We start from the raw sequence: 25,225 nt of genomic DNA, 5'->3' as shown, positions 1-25,225 counted from the left end.
CCGAGTAGTTGGGATTACACCACCATGCCCGGCTAATTTTTGTATTTTTAGTAGAGAGGGCATTTTGCCATGTTGGTCAGGCTGGTCTCGAACTCCTGACCTCAGGTGATCCACCCACCTTGGCCTCCCAAAGTGCTGGGATTACAGGCATGAGCCACCATGCCCAGTCAATATAAAATTCTTAGAGTTCAAAAAACTTACCTTATAGATGACATTGAAATTTCAGTTTAATTCTTGTACAAGTATTGTAAATATTGTTTCTAACACTCCAAAGTCTTGCTATTTGGCTTAATTTTTTATTTAAATAATGTACATATTTCCAGCTGCACTATAAACTACAGAGAGCAAAACTCAGGAAGGTGGCAAATAGTTCAGCTGTTTTACAGACCTGAGCCCTGGCAGAAGAGAAGAGGAAAAGGGGCTCTCCGCTGGACCGCTCCCACAGGCTCTTACTGTCCTTGAGGCATTTTCCTTGCCCAAATAAGAAGGAAAATTATTTTCCAGTCTTAAATCAAGTGCCAAAATTATTCTTGGAATTGCTCCCTTCATCTGTCCGTTTCAGTTTTTTCCCCATGGAGGTGTGGTCAGGGCAGCCAGACCTTCACCGTCAGAATCAGGATTGGAACTTAATTGCTCCCACAGACAGCTGGTTTGGAAAAACTCCTTGCAAGGCAATTTTGATAAGGGATGAGAAACATCAGAAAGCTGATACGTGTTGGATATGAAGCTCTAACCATACACCTGACTTGAGTCTTTCTACAGGGCTAGTGGCTAACAGAGATACAAAAGAATTAATCATCTTCGGGGATTTTTAGGAAAGAAAAGACAGAGGAGCTGAGTTCCACAAATTGTTAATGTTAGTCTCTAGCTCATTTCCCAAGTTCTTCATTTTCACTCTCCTGCTTAGTCCAGTCTAGTCAAGAGTGTGGGCTTTGGAGTCAGATGAACCTTAGCCACATCCATGTTTGTCCCTTGTTGGCTGTGGGATCACAAGTAAATTAGCCTCCTAGAGATAGGGTCTCCACCAATAAGATCGGGAGCATGCTCTCCTCCTCTACCTTCCTGTCAGTGTTGAAGTGAGGATTAAAGAAAATCAACTATGGGCACGGTGTCTTGCATGGTCCTGACAAATAAGGCTCAGTAAATGTTAGTTCCTTTCATATTATCATCTTTCTACCCCTCTGACCAATGGCCTAAAACTCATTCTTCTGGAGTTTATGGTCTTGACCAGTATTAAGTTAGAAAAGAAGCATTATGGTGAGGCAATCTAAGTGGGACCACTGGCTTCACCTGTACCTAAACTAGAATTTGGAATTTTTCTAAAAATCCATTCCTTTCAATGTGGTAAGATTTTCAAACCCTCTGAAATGTATTTTGCAGTGTCAACAGCCCCTCTGTGAGAAAAATCCATACCTCTGGGGGCAACTCTAACAGGTTTTGTAATCAAGTCAAAACTGCAGCTTATATTGAAACATTTCACAATCTTGTAAAGCAATTTAGATACAAATAGATGTTTTACAAAATCAGGTTCAAGTTTCTCTTTTCTTTCCTCTCCCTAGAGAATATAAAAGGCAGCTCTCAAAAAATAGGAAATGGTTTTATCATAGAGACTTTAGAAATTATCTGAAACAAATGGTTTTGAGATGTTATACAGTACAAATATACAGTAGTGATTTACTTTAATTCAAATTATTTATTTATAGAAACCTAACAGGGACCAATTTAACCATAGTGGCAGACATTGGCTAGCTATTCACCAAACCTGTTTTTCTTCTGGGCACACAGCTAGACTGTATTTCTCAACTTCACTTGCATTTAGGATGTGCCAAGTAGAATGTGGTCAAAAATGATATACAGCCAGGCATGGTGGCTCATGCCTGTAATCCCAGTACTTTGGTAGGCCAAGGCAGGAGAATTGCTGGAACCCAGGAGTTCAAGACTAACATGGGCAACATAGCAAGACCTTGTCTCTACAGCAATTACAAAAATTAGCTGGGCATGGTGGCTGGCAGGCGCCTGTAGTCCCAGCAACTCAGGAGGCTGAGATAGGAGGATCACTTGAGCCCAGGAGGTTGTGGCTGCAATGAGTGAGCTGTGATCACACCACTGCATTCCATCCTGTGTGACAGAGTGGGGGTGGGGGGAAGTTATATATATATATATATATATATATATATATATATATATATATATATAAAATCACTTCCAGACCTGGCCCATTAGAACTGCATGCCATTTAACCTTCCTGGATGAAAGGAAGAAACATGACTCCCTGGACAATCTTGGGAGCTACTTTTTTTTTTTTTTTTGAGACAGAGTCTCACTCTGTTGCCCAGGCTGGAGTGCAGTGGCGCGATCTCGGCTCACTGCATGAGCTTCAGCTCACCTTACAATGGGTAACACAGGCAACAGACAAATAAATAATAAGATTTCAAGCACGGATTATTACAGCTGTCCCTCGGTATCCATGAAGGATTGGTTCCAGGACCCCCCCATGGATAAGAAAATCCAAAGATGCTCAAGATCCTTATATGAAATGGCATAGTACTTGTATATAACCTACACACATCCTCCTGCATACTTTTTTTCTTAATAAAAAAAAGTTTGAGTTTTTCTTTGACACACGGTCTCACCATGTCACCCAGGCTGCAGTGAAATGGCATAAACACAGCTCACTACAGCCTTAAATCCCTGGGCTTAAACACCTGCCTCAGCCTCCCAAGAAGCCAGGACTACAGGCATGTGACACCATGCAGGGCTATTTTTGTTTTTATTTTTTTATAGAGACAAGGTATTGCGATGATCCCCAGGCTGGTCTCAAACTCCTGGCCTCAAGTGATCCTCCAACTTCAGCCTCCCAAGACAGGCATAAGCCAGTCTGCCCAACCCTCTTGTGTGCTTTAAATGATCTCTAGTGTACTTATAATACCTAATACAATGTAAATGCATATAAGTAGTGTTTTTGTTTGTTTGTTTGCTTTGTTTTGTTTTGTTTTTGAGACAGAGTCATGCTCTATTGCCCAGGCTGGAGTGCAGTGTCCTGATTTCGGCTCACTGCAACCTCTGCCTCCCAGGTTCAAGTGATTCTCCTGCCTCAGCCTCCTGAGTAGCTGGGACTACAGGCGCCCACCACTACACCCAGCTAATTTTTCTATTTTTAGTAGAGACAGGGTTTCACCATGTTGGCCAGGCTGGTCTTGAACTCCTGACCTCAGGTGATCTGCCCGCCTCAGCCTCCCAAACTGCTGGGATTACAGGAGTGAGCCACCGTGCCCGGCCAGTTTTTTTTTGTTTGTTTTTTGTTTTGAGACAGAGCGTGGTTCTGTCAACAGGCTTCAGTGCGGTACTGCAACATCTGCCTCCCAGGTTCAAGCAGTTCTCTGCCTCCTGAGTAGCTGGGATTACAGGTGCCTGCCACCAAGCCCAGCTAATCTTTGTATTTTTAGTAGAGACAGGGTTTCACCATCTTGGCCGGCTGGTCTTGAGCTCCTAACCTCATGATCCACCACCTCGGCCTCCCAAAGTGCTGGGATTACAGGCGTGAACCACTACGCCTAGCTATATAAGTAGTTTTTATACTCTCTTGTTAGACAATATGACAAAGGGAAAAAAGGCCTATACATATTCAGTCTGTACAGCAGCAGTCACCTATTTTTTCTCGTTGAATATTTTCAATCCATGGTTGGTTGAATCCACAGATGTCACACTCACAGATATGAAACCCACAGATAGAGAGGACTTACTGTACTTAGATGAAAAATAAAGAAGAATAAAAGGAGTTAGAGAGAGGCCGGAAGGATCTTTTAGAAAAGGTGGTTGGGAAAGAGCTTTCTGTGCTGGTAGCATCTGACCAGAGACCTGAATGATACAAAGAAGCTAATCATACCAAGATCAGAAGGGACAATGAATTCTTAACAATTGTTCCTCTGAAACAAGTTATTTGTAGAAGGAAAACAAAGGTAACAACAGTATAAAAAAGAAAAGAAAACTAGGCCAGGTGCGGTAGCTCATGCCTGTAATCCCAGCACTTTGGGAGGCTGAGGGGGGCAGATCACTTGAGGCCAGGAGTTCAAGACCAGCCTGGCTAACATGGCTAAATCCCACATCTCTACTGAAAATACAAAAATTAGGCCAGGCGCGGTGGCTCATGCCTGTAATCCCAGAACTTTGGGAGGCCAAGGCAGGCAGATCACCTGAGGTCGGCAGTTCGGGACCAGCCTGACCAACATGGAGAAACCCCGTCTCTACTAAAAATACAAAATTAGCTGGGTGTAGTGGCACATGCCTGTAATCCCAGCTACTTGGGAGGCTGAGGCAGGAGAATCGCTTGAATCGGGGAGGTGGAGATTGCAGTGAGCTGAGATTGCACCACTGCACTCTAGCCTGGGCAACAGAGCGAGACTTGGTCTCAAAAAAAAAAAAAAAAAAAAAATAGCAGGGCGTGGTGGCACACACCTGTAGTCCCAGCTGTTCAGGAGGCTGAGGTAGAAGAATTGCTTGAACCCAAGAAGCGGAGGTTGCAGTGAGCTGAGATTGTGCCACTGCACTCCAGCCTGGGCAACAGAATGAGACCCTGTCTCAAAAAAAAAAAAAAAAAAAAAAAAAAAAGACTGAAATGAATCAACTTAGATAAAGATTAGTCAAAGAGAAAGATGAAACCCAAACCCCAGTCTTACAGATTCCTGACCTCACTTTGCCCTTGTCTAAAAATCTGCAGCCTGGTGGATAAAGCTCTTTCTTCCATTTTTGGCTTTGTATCCCTATTTCCAGTCTTTCAAGTTGAAATTTGCCCATTTATTCAGGCAACTCAATAAATATAGTAATATGTCAGGCTCTATCGTTAGACATTCGTAAACTCTATCTACATAAACTGAACTTTAGGAACTCCAGCAGGTTATTTAAAATCTCTAGTCCCTAATTTCCTCATCCCTAAAACAGAGACAGCACTAGTAACTAAGTTACTTCAGAGGTTTGTTCTGATGATCAGATGAGATAGTTCACCTAAAATGCTAGTACAGAGTAAGCACTGAAGAAATATTTTCATGAAGGCTAAATTAACCTGCTGGACACCATTCAGAGCACAAGTCTATCAAGTACCTGACTCTATGTTCTTAAGAACCCAAGATACTTCTGCCTTCTTTTGGGCCAGACTTCAATTCATTCAGACATGAAGAGAAAGAAGAGTCTTCCCCATTAGCTTTGCAGGTGGTGGCAGTGAGCCAATAGCCTCTGGTATGCAGAAGGCTTTGTGTCAGTGATGCATATTCACGAGTAGCTGACCTGAGAGAGGAATCTGGCTCTCTGAGCAAGGTCACTTCTGAGCTGCTGTCCTGTACAACTCCACAGGGCACCATGCACATAGAACTGAACCATAATCTGTTTGTGCATTGGGAAATCAAGTCATGGCTTATGGCTAGGATCTTTTTTTTTTGAGATGGAGTTTTGCTCTTGTTACACAGGCTGGAGTACGATGGTGCGATCTCGGCTTACGGCAACTTTGGCCTCCCGGGTTCAAGCGATTCTCCTGCCTCAGCCTCCCGAGTAGCTGGGATTACAGGCATGCGCCACCACACCCAGCTAATTTTGTATTTTTAGTAGAGACGAGGGTCTCTCCATGTTAGTCAGGCTGGTCTCCAACTCCCGATCTCAGGTGATCCACCCGCCTTGGCCTCCCAAAGTGCTGGGATTACAGGCATGAGACACCACACCCAGCCCAAAATTCTTAAAAGATGCTAGCCATGGCTGGGTGCAGTGGCTCATGCCTATAATCCTGGCACTTTGGGAGGCCAAGGTGGGCGGATTACCTGAGGTTGGGAGTTTGAGACCAGCCTGACTAACATGGAGAGACCCCCATCTCTACTAAAAATACAAAATTAGCTGGGCATGGTGGCGCATGCCTGTAATCCCAGCTACTAGAGAGGCTGAGACAGGAGAATCACTTGAACCCAGGAGGCGGAGGTGGCGATGAGCTGAGATTGCCCCATTGCACTCCAGCCTGGGCAACAGAGTGAGATCCTATCTCAAAAAAAAAAAAGAAAGAAAGAAAGAAAGAAAGAAAGAAAGAAAAGGGCCAGGCGCAGTGGTTCACACCTGTAATCCCAGCACTTTGGGAGACCGAAGTGGATGGATCACCTGAGGTCAGGAGTTCGAGACCAGCCTGGCCAACATGGTGAAACCCCATCTCTACTAAAAATACAAAAAGTTAGCCGGGCATGGTGGCGCACTACAGTAGTTCCAGCTACTCGGGAGCTGAGGCAGGAGAATTGCTTGAACCTGGGAGGCAGAGGTTGCAGTGAGCCAAGATCAAGTCATTGTACTTCATTCAGCCTGAGCAACAAGAGTGAAACTCCATCTAAAAAAAAAAAGAAAAAGAAAAAGAAAAGAAAAAAGAAGATATCAAGGTACATCATATATAACAAGAATAGATATTTTTTACCTGAAACAGTTATATAAGTTTATACACACATACATACACACACCACGCACACATAATTTTACATATATATATATGTTTTATATATATTAATTTTAGGGTTTGTTGTTGTTGTTGTTGTTTGAGATGGAGTCTTGCTCTGTCACCAGGCTGGAGTGCAGTGGCAGGATCTCAGCTCACTGCAACCTCCGCCTCCCGGGGTCAAGCAATTCTCCTGCCTCAGCCTCCAGAGTAGCTGGGACTAGAAACGCACGCCACCATGCCTAGCTAATTTTTGTACTTTTAGTAGAGACGAGGTTTCACCATGTTGGCCAGGATGGTCTCGATCTCCTGACCTTGTGATCTGCCCGACTTGGCCTCCCAAATGCTGGGATTACAGGCATGAGCCACCACACCCTGCCTAGTTTTAGTTTTATATATTGCAGATTGCAGAAGATGCTGTGATGTACTACCCAGAGTCTGTCCTTCAGGACTAAGGCACACAGTCCCCAGCTCCCATGAATGCTGCCTGCTGACTACTCAGAATTTAGTCCCTCCCCAGGAGCTGCCCATGGTCTGAGAGAGTTGAGTAAACCCAGGATCAGGACCCCTTCCCAAGGAAAGCCCACATCCAGTGACTGGCCAATTTGAAAGGTAGGTACAAAGGCCCAGCCCTCCCAGAGTGACCAACTTGTCCTGGTTTGCCTGGGACTTTCCTGGCTTTAAAACAGAAAGTCCCATGTCCTGAAAACCCAGGGCAAACTAGATAAACTGGGATGATTGGCCACCCTACTCTTGCCTCAATTTGGGACACCACTGATGACCCACCTTCAGAACTCTCTCTGGGATCAATTGAGGCTCCCCCTGGGTTGTAAGAGCATCACAGTTCAACCTCTCCCTCTGCCCAGTCCTGCATCCCTTGCTCTCTGACAGGTGCTGCTCCTAGGGTGCTCCCCAGTGAACAGGCTGCATGTAACTCCCCAGCCCAGATCTGCTTCCAAGGGAACCTAGCCTGCTAGTATAGCGAGTCCTAATAATCAAATGCATTTCTTGCTGGGAACCAAGGTCAAAAAGATTTGGAAGCCACTTCTACAGTAGATACTACCAGTTTGTAGTATTTACATAGCACACCTCTTTTCCATTAATAATAGCATCCTGCTTCTTTTGGGAAAGTAGTACTACTCTGACTCAAGTCAGGGGTTCTTGTGGGCACCTCTAACTTCCAACTATCACCACAAGGCCTGTGACTCAATCTAGACCAATCAGAATAATTTCCTGGAATTTTTCTATTCATACTTAAAGAAAAAGACTCCTGGCTGGGCGTGATGGCTCATGCCTGTAATTCCAGCACTTTCGGAAGCCGAGGCGGGCGGATCACCTGAGGTCAGGAGTTCGAAACCAGCCTGGCCAACATGGCAAAACCCCGTCTCTACCAAATATACAAAAATTAGCCAGGTGTGGTGGCGGGCGCCTGTAATCCCAGCTACTCAGGAGGCTGAGACAGGAGAATCGCTTGAACCCAGGAGACTGTGGTGAGCCAAGACTGCACCATTGCACTCCAGCCTGGGCAACAAGAGAGAGACTCCTCAATAAAAAAGAAAAAAAAAAGAAAAAGAAAAAGACTCCTTTCCTGGGGCCTCCCAAAGGCCATGTAGCCCATACACAGGCAGAGTAGTGGGGGAAATTAAGATAAACAGATTCCTGCGACATCACAGTGGGATTTCAGGCAGTCCTGGGACCCACTTGCACCTCTACTCTTCCTTGTTTCTCCTCCAGGTGGGCTTCTGCCATCTGCGGCCAAAAGGATCCTGACTGGTGGCACAGACTTTTAAGAAAAGCAGCTATACTGCTGCTTATACCTAATTTTTTTTCTTTGTTACATTTATCTGTCTTCACTTCTTTTGCCTTCTTTCCTCTACTTAAGTACTTTCCTCTTTTGAACCACTTTTTTTTTTGAGACAGAGTCTTGCTCTGTCGCCCAGGCTGGAGTGCAGTGGCACGATCTCGGCTCACTGCAAGCTCCGCCTCCTGGGTTCACACCATTCTCCTGCCTCAGCCTCCCGAGTAGCTGGGACTACAGGTGCCCGCCACCGCGCCCAGCTAATTTTTTGTATTTTTAGTAGAGATGGGGTTTCACCGTGGTCTCCATCTCCTGACCTTGTGATCCTCCTGCCTCGGCCTCCCAAAGTGCTGGGATTAAAGGCGTGAGCCACTGCGCCCGGCCCGAACCACTTTTTTAAGACCTGTTCAAATGTCTCCTGCTCAGTGAAGTCAAACTTTCCTGCCACTCCCAGACAGGTGCATTGTTAGATCCATGGACAAACGTTCATGAGATCTTGCTACTATGATGCTTATGGCTGCTGCTGTGCTAGCACAAGGCCAAAGATGGAGCAGTGCACAGCCCAGACCTCCAGGAGCTTTAGTGTTGTAGTGGAGCAGGCTGGCTCCTAAACAGATAATTACCATTTGAGGTGGTAAGTGCACTGACAGAGATGTTAGAGACCCACCCCTAGGAGGGGGAAGTGTGAGGTAGCAACATGTTTGTCTATAATCTATTAGCCCCCCCCTTTTTTTTGAGACAAAGTCTTGCTCTGTCACCCAGGCTGGAGTGCAGTGGCATGATCTCAGCTCACTGCAACCTCCGTCGCCCAGATTCAAGTGATTCTTGTGCCTCAGCCTCCCGAGTAGCTGGGATTACAGGTGCGTGCCACCACGCTGGGCTAATTTTTGTATTTTTAGTAGAGACGAAGTTTTGCCGTGTTGGCCAGGCTGGTCTTGAACTCCCAACCTCAGGTGATCCACCCTCCTCAGTCTCCCACAGTGCTGGGATTGTACAGACTTGAGCCACTGTGTTCGGCCTTTTAACTCCTTTTCTGTAGTGCGGGTACATAATTGCTTCCTCCTTTTTATTTCCTCTGCACCTTTGTATTTCTTTAGCATTTATTTCATTCTATTTTACCTTAATGGTTTTCTTGAGGAACCGCTTCATGGGTATGTGTATTAGTCAGTTTTTGCATTACTAGAAAGGAATGCCTGAGACTGCGTAATTTAAGAAAAGAGGTTTAATTGGCTCATGGTTCTGCAGGCTTTACAGGAAGCATGGTGCTGACATCAGCTTCTGGCAAGGCCTCAGGAAGCTTCCAATCATGGTGCAAGGTGATGGGGAGCCAGCATGTCACATGGCCAGAGTGAGAGCAAAAAAGAGGGTGAGGCAGGTCCCACACTCCTCAACAACAAGATCACACGTGAACTCACTGAAGGAGAACTCACTCATCATCAAGAGAATAGTGTTAAGTCATTCATGAGGGATCCACCCAGTGATCCAGTCACCTCCCACCAGGCCCCACCTCCAACATTGGAAATCACATTTCAACATGAGATTTGGAGGCAACAAATATCCAAACCATATCAGTATGCAACATGTATAGCCACATGGGGCCCCACAGTTGGAAGCACCCTGTGCTAGATATAATGTTCTGCTGTCACTGTCTTGAAATTCTCCTTTAAAAAAAATTTAACAAGGGGCTCACATTTTCATTTTATATTGGCCTTGGCTTTCAGATTTATCTGTCCCAGAATTACAAAGGCAGAGACCCAGGGCTAAGAACCTGTCATGGACACCTTTGAATTCCTCATGGCACCTTGAGAATGCCCACAGTACATGTTTTTAACATGAAGGAGCTGGGTGCCATGGCTCACACCTGTAATCTCAGCACTTTGGGAGGCCAAGGCAGGCAGATCACCTGAGGTCAGCAGTTTGAGACCAGCCTGGCCAAGATAGTGAAACTCGATCTCTACTAAAAATACAAAAATTAGCCGGGCATGGTGGTGGGAGCCTATAGTCCCAACCTAGGAGGCTGAGGCAGGAGAATCATTTGAACCTGGGAGGCAGAGGTTACAGTGAGCTGAGATCACACCACGGTACTCCAGCCTGGGCAACAGTGAGACTCCACCCCAGAAACAAACCAAACCAACAACAACAACAAAACATGAAGGGAAAACTCCTTATCTCTGAAGGGCTTTTTTTCTTATTGTTTGTTTTTGTTTTCCGAAGCCATATACAGATATCTTTAGTGATGATCGACAAACACGGAAGCCTCCAGAATTTTTTTTTTCTTTTTTTGATATGGAGTCTCACTCTGTCGTCCAGGCTGGAGTGCAGTGGCGCGATCTCAGCTCACTGCAACCTCCCCCTCCCAAGTTCAAGCAATTCTTCTGTCTCAGCCTCCTGAGGATTACACCACCACGCCCCGCTAATTTTTGTATTTTTAGTAGAGATGGGGTTTCACCGTGTTGGCCAGGCTGGTCTCGAACTCCTGATCTCATGATCCGCCCGCCTCTGCCTCCCAAAGTGCTGGGATTAAAGGCATGAATTACCATGCCCAGCCCATCAGAATTATTATGTTGGAGTCCCATTTTCCCTCTGATCTTTGCATGTTACTTTGAGCTTTACTTATTCCAAGCAAGAAACAAAGGAAGAATATTGTTTTCTGTTTCTCTTTTAGAGAGATCTATAAACATTCTCAAGAAGCAACAATTTTGGCCACTTGAAGCTTATGAACTCAATGTATCAACAATAGCTGTACTCAAAGAAGAATTGTGAGCCATGCACAAAGAAGTGTATATTTTCAGGCAAGCAGTAGGAGCTAGCGAATATATGATGGAGCATAAAACTATGATATTTTACATTTTTTGTCTGTCCAATTTTAGTCGCTTATTCTTCTGGATACTTTCAGGTGTTCAAAGTTCCTTGAATTTCAGTCATGGTAAGATTTACCATGACTTCTTGAAAAGAACATAAAAGATTTCAGATTGTTCTGGTTAACTTTATTAGAATGCCTTATTTTATTTTATTTTTGGAGACAGGGTCTCACTCTGTCACACAGGCTGGAATGCAGTGGCACAATCATAGCTCTTTGCAGGCTTGAATTTCTGGTCTCAAGGGATTCTCCCACCTCAATCTCCCAAGTAGCTAGGACTACAGGAATGTGCCACCACGCCCAGCTAATTTAAAAAAAAAATTTTATAGAGATGGGGACTCACTATGTTGCCCAGGCTGGTCGCCAATTCCGGGGCTCAAGCAATCCTCCCACCGCAGCCTCACAAAGTGGTGGGATTATAGGTGTGAGCCACCATGCCCAGCAGAATAGCTTATTTTCAGTCAAATTCTCAACATTTCCAAATTTATATTCGGAGGTAGTTCAGGCCTTTCTTTAAGTTATGCCCCCAAAATGTTAAAGAAATTTTCCCCAAAATGTTTACATTACTTTCTAAAGTGTTATAAATTGTTACGAATGTATCTTTTAGGCTGGGCACAGTGGCTCACACCTGTAATCCCAGCACTTTGGGAGGCAAAGGCTGGCAGATCATTTGAGTTTGGGAGTTCGAGACCAGCCTGACCAACATGGTGAAACCCTGTCTCTACTAAAAACACAAAAATTAGCCGGGCACGGTGGCATGTGCCTGTAATCCCAGCTACTTGGGAGGCTGAGGCAGGAGAATCGCTTGAACTCAGGAGGCGGAGGTTGCAGTGAGCCGACACAGTGCCACTGCACTCCGGCCTGGGTGAAAGAGTGAGACTCGTCTCAAAAAACAAACAAACAAACAAACAAACAAACAAACAAACAGTTAATAAAATAGTAGCTACATCTTGGCCGGACGTGGTGGCTCACACCTGTAATCCCAGAACTTTGGGAGGCCAAGGCAGGTGGATCACGAGGCCAGGAGATTGAGACCATCCTGGCTAACACGGTGAAACCCCATCTCTACTAAAAATACAAAAAATTAGCTGGGCTTGGTGGCGGGTGCCTGTAGTCCCAGCTACTCAGAAGGCTGAGGCAGGAGAATGGCATAAACCCGGGAGGCGGAGCTTGCAGTGAGCCGAGATCGCACCACTGCATTCTAGCCTGGGCAACAGAGCAAGACTATGTCTCAAAACAAACAAACAAACAAACAAACAAAAAAACAAAAAAAGCTACATTTTAACATTTAAAGTAAAAGATTTTTGGGTGGGTGCAATGACTCACACCTGTAATCTCAGCACTTTGGGAGGCGGAGGCGGGTGAATCACTTGAGGTCAGAAGTTCCAGACCAGCCTGGATAATATAGTGAAACCCCATCTCTACTAAAAATATAAAAAATTAGCCTGGCATAGTCCCAGCTACTCAGGAGGCTGAGGCAGGAGAATTGCTTTAAACTGGGAGGCAGATGTTGAAGTAAGCCAACATCACAACACTGCACTCCAGTCTGGGTGACAGAGCGAGACTCTGTCTCAAAAATTAAAAAAGAAAAAAATTAATTGATTAAAAACAGAAACAAATAAAAAAAATAAAGTAAAAGATTTTCAGCCAGCTCAGTGGCTCATGCCTGTAATCCCCGCACTTTGGGAGGCCAAGGCAGGAGGATCACTTGAGCTCAGGAGTTGGAGACCAGCCTAGCTAACATGGTGAAACCCCATCTCTACTAAAAATATAAAAATTAGCTGTGCATGGACCGGGCACAGTGGCTCACGCCTATAATCCCACACTTTGGGAGGCCGAGGCAGGCAGATCACTTGACGTCAAGAGTTTGAGACTAGACTGGCCAACATGGTGAAACCCTGTCTCTGCTAAGAATGCAAAAATTGGCTGGGCGTGGTGGCATGTGCCTATAATCCCAGCTAGTCAGGAGGCTGAGGCAGGAGAATCGCTTGAACCCAGGAGGCGGAGGTTGCAGTGAGCTAAGATCATGCCACTGCACTCTAGCCTGGGCGATAGAGCAAGACTCCATCTCAAAAAAGAAAAAAAATTAGCTGGGCATGGTGGCAGGAGGCCATAGTCCCAACTACTCAGGAGGCTAAGGCAGGAGAATCGCTTGAACCAGAAGGGTGGAAGTTGCCTTGAGCCGAGATCACACCACTGCACTCCAGCCTGGGTGACAGAATGCGACCCTGCCTCAGAAATAAATAAATACAAGTAAAAGATTTTTGTGACTTGTTTTTTCAATTATTCATTTAACAAATATTTATGAAGTTTCTACTGTGTGCCAGGCATTGTTCCAGACACAGGGAACACACCAGACAAAGTCTCTGCATTCTAGACCTTGCATTATGGTGGGAAAACATGACAATAAACAGAGGTAAGGAGAAGATCTATAAGTAACGTATTATTCTTTTTTCTTTTTTTTCTTTTAAGATGGAGTCTCGCTCTGTCACCCAGGCTGGAGTGTGGTGGTGCAATCTCGGCTCACTGCAAGCTCCGCCTCCTGGGTTCACATCATTCTCCCGCCTCAGCCTCCCGAGTAGCTGGGACTACAGGTGTTGGCCACCACGCCCAGCTAATTTTTTGTACTTTTAGTAGAGATGGGGTTTCACTGTGTTAGCCAGGATGGTCTCGATTTCCTGACCTCATGATCCACCCACCTCGGCCTCCCAAAGTGCTGGGATTACAGGCGTGAGCCACTGCGCTGGACTTTTTTTTTTCCTTTTTCAATGTTCTAGACAGGACACCTAAGAACTAGGGATCAATAATATAGTAAAATAATATCAGCTAGTGATGTGAAATGAACAAAAGAATACAAATTTGGATATTTTATTGATATGAAAAAACCTTTAGGGTATACTGTTAAATGAAAATGGGGTTGGGTGTGGTGGCTGATGCCTGTAATCCCAGCACTTTGAGAAGCTAAGGTGGGAAGATCACTTGAGCCTAGAAGGTTGAGGCTACAGTGAGCTGAGATCGCACCACTGGACTTCAGCCTGGGTGACAGTGAGACCCTGCCTCAAAAAAAAAGGCGGGGAGTTAATATGCATGTGTATTACCAAGAAAGGAAAGTTGAGAAGTATATACACTAAAATATAAGTATATTAAAATATTTTTGTAATGAAGGCATTTGAATTTGGGATCTATTTCCAATATTAAGGAGAAGAGGCTGGGCACAGTGGCTCACACCTGTAGTCCCAACACTTCGGGAGGCCGAGACAGGAGGATCACTTGATCTCAGGAGTTTGAGACCAGCCTAGCCAACAAGGTGAAAACCCATCTCTATTAAAAATACAAAAAATAGCCAGGCGTGGTGGTGTGTGCCTGTAGTCCCAGCTACTCAGGAGGTTGAGGCATGAGAATAACTTCCAGAGGTTGTAGTGAGCTGAGATTGTGCCACTGCACTCCAGCCTGGGTGACAGACAGAGCGAGACTCCATCTCAAAAAAAAAAAAAAAGAGGGGCGGGGGGCGGAGAAAAATAAGAAGAGCTTAATTCTCAGGAAACATCCAAACATCTGGTCTATCAGATTTTATGGCCCCTGGAGAGGATTTTTTCCTGATGGCCTCGAGCCAATACTGACAAAAATAATTGGCAGGGTGATAATTAAAGCAAGATCTTGCATTAATATGTTCCCCTGCCCACGTCCAAGGTGAAATTTTCATATCAGCTGAAGCAATGCTTTGCATGCAGTAGATGCTGCATAACTACTTGATGCAAGCTGGCAGAAAAGAATGTATGAATTTACTGAGGAATGAAAAACAGATGGGACCACTTTGGAAATGTAATCAGTGTTTGAGGTACTGGAGAGGAGTGTATTTGCAAACCAGGAAATATCCAACCCCAGGAAGCAGATGCTGCTTTGCTGTTGGTGAAAACATCTTTTTCATAGAAAACCCTAGGGTTTTATTTTTACCTTGGTAACTATCAAAATTTTTAATCGGTCTCGGGAATTTATCTCCAAAATGACATTCTGAGTGACTGCCTCCATTCAGGGCAAGCTGGGTTTTGTGGTAATTGCCTTTGATGTCTGTTCTTCGGTCTTTCTCCCTTGCCTAACCCCTGTCGCTGTCAATTACCCTGGGAGGCTGCCCACAACAATGGAGACTATTGCCTCAGTAACAGCCGCCTAGGCCCTCAGTATCAGCGGTGCCAAGTGGCTGCAGGCTGTGCTGAGGGCTACACTGTGAGCTAGGGGAACTTCCAAGGCTTTGCTCTCCCCTTGTGATTTTCCTTTCTGCTATGTATGACCACTGACCCACGATTTTAGGTGGCATTTCAATCTCAGATCTCAGCCAGATCCCCAAGCTGCCTGCGATGCAAAGTGATTCTTAACATTACGCGGCTGCAGCTGGGGAATTCAGAGGACAGAGTAGGGGAAAGAGGAAACCCTGGCTAAAGTGATGGCGCTGCCCCAGAGGCTGCCTTCCATAAGCCATTTCCACCTTCCACACCTAGCAATGTTTTTTGAAGGATTAAGATATTTCAGGCAGGGGCCAGTCGTGTTGGCTCACACCTGTAATCCCAGCACTTTAGGAGGCTGATGCTGGTGGATCACCTGAGGTCAGGAGTTTGGGACCAGCCTGGCCAACACGGTGTTACCCCATCTGTACTAAAAATACAAAAAATTAGATTGGCATGGTGGTGGGCACCTGTAATTCCAGCTACTTGGGAGGCTGAGGCAGGAGAATCGCTTGAACCCAGGAGTGGAGGTTGCAGTGAGCCAAGATCGCGCCATTGCACTCCAGCATGGGAGACAAGAGCAAAACTGTGTCTCAAAACAAACAAACAAGCAAACAAAAGAAAACAACTATTGAAGGAACCTCATTATGAACTTTTTAACAGTTTGCTAAATATGCTGATTCCCAGGCCATCACAGCTAATTAGTCAAGGAAAGCAGCTAGAAGGATGAGAGGCTTTGTTTGCTGATCCTTGCTCTCCAGTTTCCACTGTTGGTCATTTCCCTGTAAGGAAAACCAGAGACTAAGGCCATATTAAATAACATTGTATTCTGTTCCCACTGTCTTCCAATATTAATTACACTTCAAACATGCCAAAGTAGTTTAAGTTACACTTATCATTATGAACTTCTCAATGTCTTTCTGAGCCTAACCCTAGCATTGTTTAAAATTGACAAATTGTTTCTTATAAATGATATTTAAAATGTATTTGGAAACCTGACAAAGATTTGCAGAAACAAGTGATTACAAAAAAATTCCATGAAGCCAGGAAGATCACAGAAAATAAAAAGTAGTTTCAACAAACAAGCAGGCCAGGTGCAGTGGCTCACGCCTGTCACGCCTGTTATCCCAGCACTTATCCCAGCACTTTGGGAGGCTAAGGCAAGAGGATCACTTGAGCTCAAGAGTTTGAGACCAGCCTTGGCAACATGGTGAGGCCGTGTCTCTACAAAAATGAACAAACAAGCAAACATCAAATTCTTAATTGTGTGAAATAGTACGAGAACAAATTGACACAGAGAATGTTGGGTTTTCTACAAGCAATGTAAGATGAGTTCTTTACAAATAGAAAAATATGTTTTTAATTGGCTACAGTTGATTCTGGAAGGAAAAATAAAAAAGTCTGCAATAGAGTCTCTGCAAAAAAAAATAATAATAATAATGTAAAAGAAAAGAAATAAACGATATGGCAATTTCACTTCTTATTTTATTTTTTGAGATGAGGTCTCGTTCTGGCACCCAGGCTGGATGGAGTGCAGTGGATCAGGGCTAACTACAGCCTCAACCTCCTGGGCTCAAGCAATCCTACCCCCTCAGTTTCTTGAGTAGTTAAGACCACAGTCACATGCCATCATGTCCAGGAAATACTTTTTTTGTAGAGATGAGAAGGGTCTCACCATGTTGCCCAGGCTGGTCTCAAATTCCTGGGCTCACGTGATTTGCCAGCCTTGGCCTCCCAAAGTGCTGGGATTACAGGTGTGCGCCACTGCGCCTGGCTCCATTTGACTTTATTAAGTACCTTCTTGATGATGCCAATGACTCCCAAACATATATTGGCAACTCAGGCCTCTTTCTGAATTCCAAACTCAGAATTTACTTAAAATTTTCTGATGAGGTATGGCAGCTCATGCCTGTAATCCCAGCACTTTGGGAGGGCAAGAACAGTGGATCACCAGAGCCCAGGAATTTGAGACCAGCCTGGGCAACATGGTGAGAGCCCCATCTCTACAAAATAAAATAAATTTCCTCTAGCATGTTTCAAGGACATCTTAAACCTCACATGTTCAAAACTCAATTGTAAATTACGAGCTGAGTAAAATAAGCCCTTGAAGCTGTGGAGACTGGAAAAATCTCTTACCGAGAAAAAGGTGTTTTCCCATATGGCACTGACTACAAGAGAAAACTAAGGGGTAAAGAAAACCATATTTATTAGTAATGAAGCAACATCATTGTCAGGGTAAATACCCAAGGTTCATTGTCTCACACCAGGGAAATCGAGGACATGGAGGCAAAAGAAGTGAGTTTAAGAGCAGAGGTTTAGGCCAGGTGCAGTGGTTCATGCCTGTAATCCCAGCACTTTGAGAGGCCGAGGTGGGCAGATCACCTGAGGTTGGGAGTTTGAGACCAGCCTGGCCAATATGGTGAAACCCCGTCTATACTAAAAATACAAAAATTAGTCAGGCGTGGTGGCGGGCGCCTGTAATCCCAGTTACTCAGGAGGCTGAGGCAGAATTGCTTGAGCCCAGGAGGTAAAAGTTGCAGTGAGCTGAGATCGTGTCACTGCACTCCAGCCTGGGCAACAGAGCGGGAGTCTGTCTCAAAAAAAAAAAAAAAAGAGCGGAGGTTTAATAGGCAAAAGAAAGAGAAAAGAGAACAGCTGTCTCTCCCTGCAGAGAGAAAGGCACACCCTAGTAGGTCTTCCAGTTCCGCGGGGAAATGCACAGGGTTTTATAGACAAGCTTGAGGAGGCGGTATCTGATTTACATAGGGCACAAGAGATTGGTCAGACGAGGTGTGCCGTTTGCATAGCACGCAAAGAAGTTGGCCGTCCCACCCTAATCTTTTACTATGCAGATGGAGTCTTTACCTGGACAGTGCCATGTTGCCTGCTTTCTTACTGCACACATGGTAACAAAGAAAAGGAAGGAGGGAACCTCTACGTTGAACATCCCTGGCTTCCAGGTATCCCTTTTCTATTGGCACAGCTGCCAGCATTTACCTATGCAAGCTTTTAGCTTGCTTATTCATCTCTGCTTGCAGCTTGATTTTTTAGGCTGCTCTTTGTTAGAAAAGAAATGATTTCGGGGCTGCTTTTTATTAAAAGGAAACCTTACTGAAGACTCTTTTACCCTCACCATCTGCCTAAATAATTTCTTTCTAGCTCCTGTATCAGTAACTTGCCCAAAGTTAAAATATGGTTCCCAGACAAATATATACATATGTGTGTGTTAGTATGTGTGAGAGAGAGAAAGAGAGAGAGAAAGAAAGATTTGTTTGACTTATCAGTGAAGGAATCTGCAGATAGTAAAGCTGGTTCAAAATGCATATGAGAAATAGAGATTTATAAAGTTCTCCAGGAAAGACATGCTGGAGTAAATTTGCTAGGTTAGAGACTGAAACTAGTTAACGTGCTACAGGGCAATAAGATTATGGCCATTTGCGGTACTTTTTCTACTAAAGAGAAGTCATTTGCATCTTTACCAGACAAAAATCTGCAAGTTAACATGCAACTTCGCAGAGTCTGGGCCTAGTCAATAGTAAATCGCATGCCAAAAAACGATCATTTCCTTAGGGAATTAAATCATCTGTGGGTAGGTCTTTCATACAGAACTCAAGTATGACACTGAAAACATACAGCCCTCTTTCTTGCCTCTCTTCCGTGTTTTGTATTATTTTTAACAAGTGTCAGAACCTCCACACATTTTTTTTTTCCTGAGCACAGAGTTTTTAATAGAGCTGGGATTTTTTTTTTTTTTTTTTTCAGATAGAGTCTCACTCTGTTGCCAAGGCTGGAGCGCAGTGGTGCAATCTCGACTCACTGCAACCTCCGCCTCCCAGGTTGAAGTGATCCTCCCACCTCAGCCTCCAGAGTAGCTGGGATTACAGTCATGTGCCCCTGCCAAGCTCATGGCTGGGTGTGGTGGCTCGTGCCTGTAATCACAGCACTTTGGGAGGCCAAGGCAGGTGGATCCCTTGAGCTCAGGAATTTGAGACCAGCCTGGGCAACATAGTGAAACCCCATCTTCAAAAAAAAAAACAAAAGATCTGAAGGTCATACTCCTTCCTCCCACTCCATTGGCATATAATATATTTTTTGGAGGGAGAGATACTATTGAGATTTTCAGGTTCTAGGGCTCAGTTGAAATATCCCTCACCAGGACTTAGTGCTCTTAGAACCTGGACGTTTCAAAAAGGAAAAATAAAAAAATAAAAAGTAATATTTTTAAAAAGATAAATTAAAATAAATAGTAAAAAAAGAAAGAAAGAACAATAAAATTTTATAAAGAAAAAAAAATCACCCCTGTAATCCCAGCACTTTGCGAGGCCGAGGTGTGCGGATCATGAGATCAAGAGATAGAGACCATCCTGGCCAACATGGTGAAACCCCGTGTCTACTAAAAATACAAAAATTAGCTGGGCGTGGTGGTGCACACCTGTAGTTCCAGCCACTCAGGAGGCTGAGGAAGGAGAATCGCTTGAACCCGGGAGGCAGAGGTGATAGTGAGCTGGTATTGTGCCACTGCACTCCAGCCTGGCAACAGAGCAAGACTCCCTCTCAAAAAAAAAAAAAAAAAAAAAAAAAAATGGCCAGGCATGGTGGCTTATGTCTGTAATCCCAGCTCTTTGGGAGGCCGAGGCAGGTGGATCACTTGAGGTCAGGAGTTCAAGACCAGCCTGGCCAATATGGCGAAACCCCATCTCTACTAAATATACAAAAATCAGCTGGTCATGGTGGTGCACCCCTGTAATCCTAGCACTTTGCAAGGCCGAGGCTGGCAGATCTCTTGAACTCAGAAGTTCAAGATCAGTCTGGTGAAACCCTATCTCTACAAAAAATACAGAAATTAGCCAGGTTTGGTGGCTCAAGCCTGTAATCCCAGCTGCTTGGGAGGCTGAGGCAGGAGAATCGCTTGAACCCAAGAGGCGGAGGTTGCAGTGAACTGAGATCAGGCCACTGCACTCCAGCCTGGGTGACAGAGCATGACTCCATCTCAAAAAAAAAAAATGCTTTCACTGTAAATAAAAACAAAAATGACTTGTGATAAATACTAAGAAGGCAATGGTTGGACACAGTGGCTCACACTTGTAATCCCAGCACCTTCGGAGGCCAAGGCAGGAGGATCTCTTGAGCTCAGGAGTCCGAGACCAGCTAGGGCAAGATAGCAAGATCTCCTCTCTACCAAAAAATAGAAATAAAGGCCTGGAGCGGTGGCTCACGCCTGTAATCTCAACACTTTGGGAAGCCAAGGCTGGTGGATCGACTGAGGTTGGGAGTTCCAGACCTGCCTGGTGAGCATGGTGAAACCTCGTCTCTATTAAAAATATAAAAATTGGGCCAGGCATGGTGGCAGGCACCTGTAATCCCAGCTACTTGGGAAGCTGAGGCAGGAGAATCGCTTGAACCTCTGGAGGTGGAGGTTGCAGTGAGCCAACATCATGCCATTGCACTCCAGCCTGGGCAACAGAGCAAGAATCTGTCTCAAAAACAAAAAAAGTAAAAAAAGTAGCCTGGTATGGTGGCTCACGCCTGTTATCCCAACACTTTGGGAGGCTGAGGCAGGTGGATCACCTGAGGTCAGGAGTTGGAGAGCAGCCTGACCATCATGGATAAACCCCGTCTCTACTAAAAATACAAAAAAATTAGCTGGGCGTGGTGGCACACACCTATAATCCCAGCTACTCGGGAGGCTGAGGCAGGAGAATCGCTTGTACCCGGGAGGTGGAGGCTGTGGTGAGTCAAGATAGTGCCTGGGCAACAAGAGCGAAACTCCGTCCCCAAAAAACAAAACAAAACAAACAAAAAATTAGCCAGGTATGGTGGTGTTGGATATAAGTTCTAAATTTCTTTTCAAAGAATCATTATGTCAGTATGTTCAATTCTTTGCCTTCTGCCTTTAAACTTAACTTCCTCGTAAAGCAACCTTTTTCGATTACCTGCACCACCCTGACTCATTCCGATTACCTACTCCACCCTGACTCATTCCAATTACCTGCTATGTCATAACCATTTTTCCCGCCAAAGCACTCACCCCATCACTCTCTTTAAATTAGCCAATCGGAATTAGTTTAGCCTGTGCTGTCTAACCCTAGCCAATAAGGGAACGACACAGCAGCAGGGGCCACATGCGTCAGGGATAGAACCCCTTCCCCTCCCTTGTCCAAGTGTGCACTCACCTTTGCTCCATCTGTAAGGGCTCACCCTTCTATAGAAGTACCTTGCCTTGCTGAGAATTAAAAAGAAAATTTTATATTCGAGTGCTATTTCTTTTGTGGCACTGAAACTTTATATAACAGTGGTGTGTGCCTATGTATAGTCTCAGCTACTCAGTAGGCTGAGGTGGGAGGATTTCCTGAGCCCAGGCAGTCAAGGCTGCAGCGACCCATGATCGCACCACTGCACTCCAGCCTGGGCGACCAACCACAGAGCCAGACCCTGTCAAAAAAAAAAAAGAAAGAAAGAAAGAAAGAGAAAAGACAAATAATTTCAGCAAAATAGGTCAATTTGAAAATAAAATGTATCTTTTTTTTTTCTCAAATGGATTTTTACCTACAGTGATTAAGGAAGTGAGGGTGGGGTGGAGGTGGGAGGGGGGTGGTGGGATTCATTTTATCTATTTGGTCAAAACTTTATCTCCATTTAAAGGACTCCTTCCTGTAAATGAAGAAGTTTTCATCTTGCCCTGAAACTGCATATCACAAATGCACCAAGTAAAAAACAAAGAGGTTTGTGGAACATTCCCTTTATTTACACTTCTATACTGACCTTTTGGACCCTTTTGCTTCTATCCTCTCAGAACCCTACTCTAGGGAGATTTCTCCATGAAATTCAGTTTGGGCTTTATGTATATAAAGACCGGGTCTTGGCCGGGCGTGGTGGCTCACGCCTGTAATCCCAGCACTTTGGGAGGCGAAGGTGGGCAGATCACCTGAGGTTGGGAGTTCAAGACCAGCCTAACCAACATGGAGAAACCGCATCCCTACTAAAAATACAAAATTAACCAGGCGTGGTGGCACATGCCTGTAATCCCAGCTACTTGGGAGGCTGAGGCAGGAATCACTTGAACCGGGTAGGCGGAGGTTGCAGCCTGGGCAACAAGAGCGAAACTCTGCTTCAAAAAAAAATAAAAAATAAAAAAAGACGCTGGGCGCGGTGGCTCACGCCTGTAATCCCAGCACTTTGGGAGGCCGAGGTGGGCAGATCACTTCAGGTCAGGAGTTCAAGACCAGCCTCAACATGGAGAAACCCCATCTCTACTAAAAATACAAAATTAGCAGGGCGTGGTGGTACATGCCTGTAATCCCAGCTACTCTGGAGGCTGAGGCAGGAGAATTGCTTGAACCTGGGAGGCGGAGGTTGCGGTGAGCCGAGATTGCGCCATTGCACTCCAGCCTGGGCAACAAGAGCAAAACTCTGTCTCAAAAAAATAAATAAATAAACAAAGACTTGGTATTTATATACATAAAGCCTCCATGCCTGGCGGATTTCTGGGAAGTTGTTTAAAACACTGGATAGATCTTTATATAAAAACAGATTCAGGCTGGGCTCAGTGGCTCACGCCTGTAATCCTAGCACTCTGGGAGGCCAAGGTGAGTGGATCACCTGAGGTCAGGAGTTCGAGACCAGCCTGGCCAACATGGTGAAACCGTCTCTATTAGAAATACAAAAATTAGACAAGTATTGTGGCATGCACCTGTAATCCCAGCTACTCAGGAGGCTGAGGCAGGAGAATTGCTTGAACCCAGGAGGCAGAGGTTTCAGTGAGCTGATATCGTGCCACTGCACTGCAGCCTGAGTGACAGAGTGAGACTCCGTCTCAAAAACAAAACAAAACAAAAAGCAGATTCAAGGATTCAAGATATATTATTAAAGGAAAAAGGTTTTAGGACAGTGTGAAACAATTTTAGTTTAAAGATGTTTATTTTGAACTGGGCACAGTGGCTTATGCTGTAATCCCAGCACTTTGGGAAGCCAAGGTGGGAGGATTGCTTGAGTCTAGCAGTTCAAGAACAGCCTGGGCAACATGGTGAAACCCCTGTCTCCACAAAAAAACACGAAAATTAGCTGGGCATGGTGGCACACGCCTGTGGTCCCAGGCACTCGGGAGGCTGAGGTGGGAGGATCTCTTGAGCCCAGGAGGTCAAGATTGCAGTGGGCTGTGATTGTGTCACTATACTCCAGCCTGGGCTAATATAGAGTGAGACCCTGTCTCTAAATAGATAAATAAATACATTTATTTTGGGCTGGACGTGGTGGCTCATGCCTGTTATGTATCACTTTGGGAGGCTGAGGTACAGGGTTCACTTGAGCCCAGGAGCTGAGATCACACCACTGCACTCCAGCCTGGTGACAGAGCAAGACTCTGTCTCAGAAAAATAAAAAAAAAAGACTACCATCAAATAATGGCCAATGATTGGATTAAAATTTGTTTATGGATGTGAAGGACCCATTTTTTGCCTGCTTTTATTGTTTTTCATTGACATATAATAATTGTATTTATGGGGTATAGTGTGATGTGGCAATACATGTATACAATGTGTAATGATCAAATCCAGGAATTTAACATATCCATCCAAACATTTATCATTTTTTCATGTTGGGACACTTAAAATCTGCTCTTCTCACATTTGGTTTTTTTTTTTTTTGAGTTGGAGTTTCACTCTTGTTGCCCAGGCTGGAGTGCAATGGCGTGCAATCTTGGCTCACTGCAAGCTCCGCCTCCTAGGTTCAAGCGATTCTCCTGCCTCAGCCTCCCGAGTAGCTGGGATTACAGGCATGCTCCACCACACCCGGCTAATTTTGTATTTTTGGTAGAGACATGGTTTCTCCATACTGGTCAAACTGGTCTCAAACTCCTGACCTCAGGTGATATGCCCGCCTCGGCCTCCCAAAGTGCTGGGATTACAGGCGTGAGCCACCGCAGCCGGTCTCACTCTTTAAAAATATGCAATAAATTGTTGTTAATTACAGTCCCCCTGTAGTGCTATAGAACACTGTAACTTATTCCTCCTATCTAGCTGTGCTTTTGCCTCCATGAACCAACCTTTGGCTATTCCTCCCTTCCTGTCCCCCTTCCCCAGGTGTAATAACTACTATTCTGCAACCTATTTTTTTTTGTTTTTGTTATTGTTGTTGTTTGAAACAGAGTCTCCCTCTCTCACCCAGGCTGCAGTGTAGTGGCCCAATGTAAGCTCACTGCAACCTCTACTTCCCAGGCTCAAGTGATTCTCAAGCCTCAGCCTCTCAAGTGGCTGGGACTACAGGCACATGCCACTATGCCTGGCTAATTTTTTGTATTTTTAGGAGAGATGGGGTTTCACCATGTTGGAACTCCTGGCTTCAACTCCCCCTTGGCCTCCCAAAGTGCTGGGATCACAGGCATGAGCCGTCACACCCAGCCTCTACTCCCTACTTCTATGAGATCAACTACCCCCACCCCCGCGATGGAGTCTCACTCTGTCGCCCAGGCTGGAGTGCAGCGGCATGATCTCGGCTCACTGCAACCTCTGGCTCCCGGGTTTAAGCGATTCTCCTGCCTCAGCCTCCTGAGTAGCTGGGACTACAAGCTCACACCACCACGCCCAGCTATTTTTTGTATTTTCAGTAGAGACAGGGTTTCACCATTTTGGCCAAACTGGTCTCGAACTCCTGACCTCGTGATCCACCCGCCTCAGCCTCCCAAAGTGGTGGGATTACAGGCATGAGCCACCGTGCCCAGCCCGAGATCAACTTTTTTGGCTTCCATGTATGAGTGAGAACATAGGGTATTTATTTTTCTGTGACTGGCTTATTTCATTTAAGTCCATTTTATTTCGACTTTCAGTTCAAGATGACCTTAAACTTGCTAGCAGACAAATTTTCAGTGATTATTCTCTAATGGATGGCACCTGACTACA

This window comes from Pan paniscus, chromosome 3, assembly GCF_029289425.2.
Source record: "Pan paniscus chromosome 3, NHGRI_mPanPan1-v2.0_pri, whole genome shotgun sequence".
NCBI classification, from domain to species: domain Eukaryota; kingdom Metazoa; phylum Chordata; class Mammalia; order Primates; family Hominidae; genus Pan; species Pan paniscus.
This window is presented reverse-complemented; position numbering follows the sequence as displayed.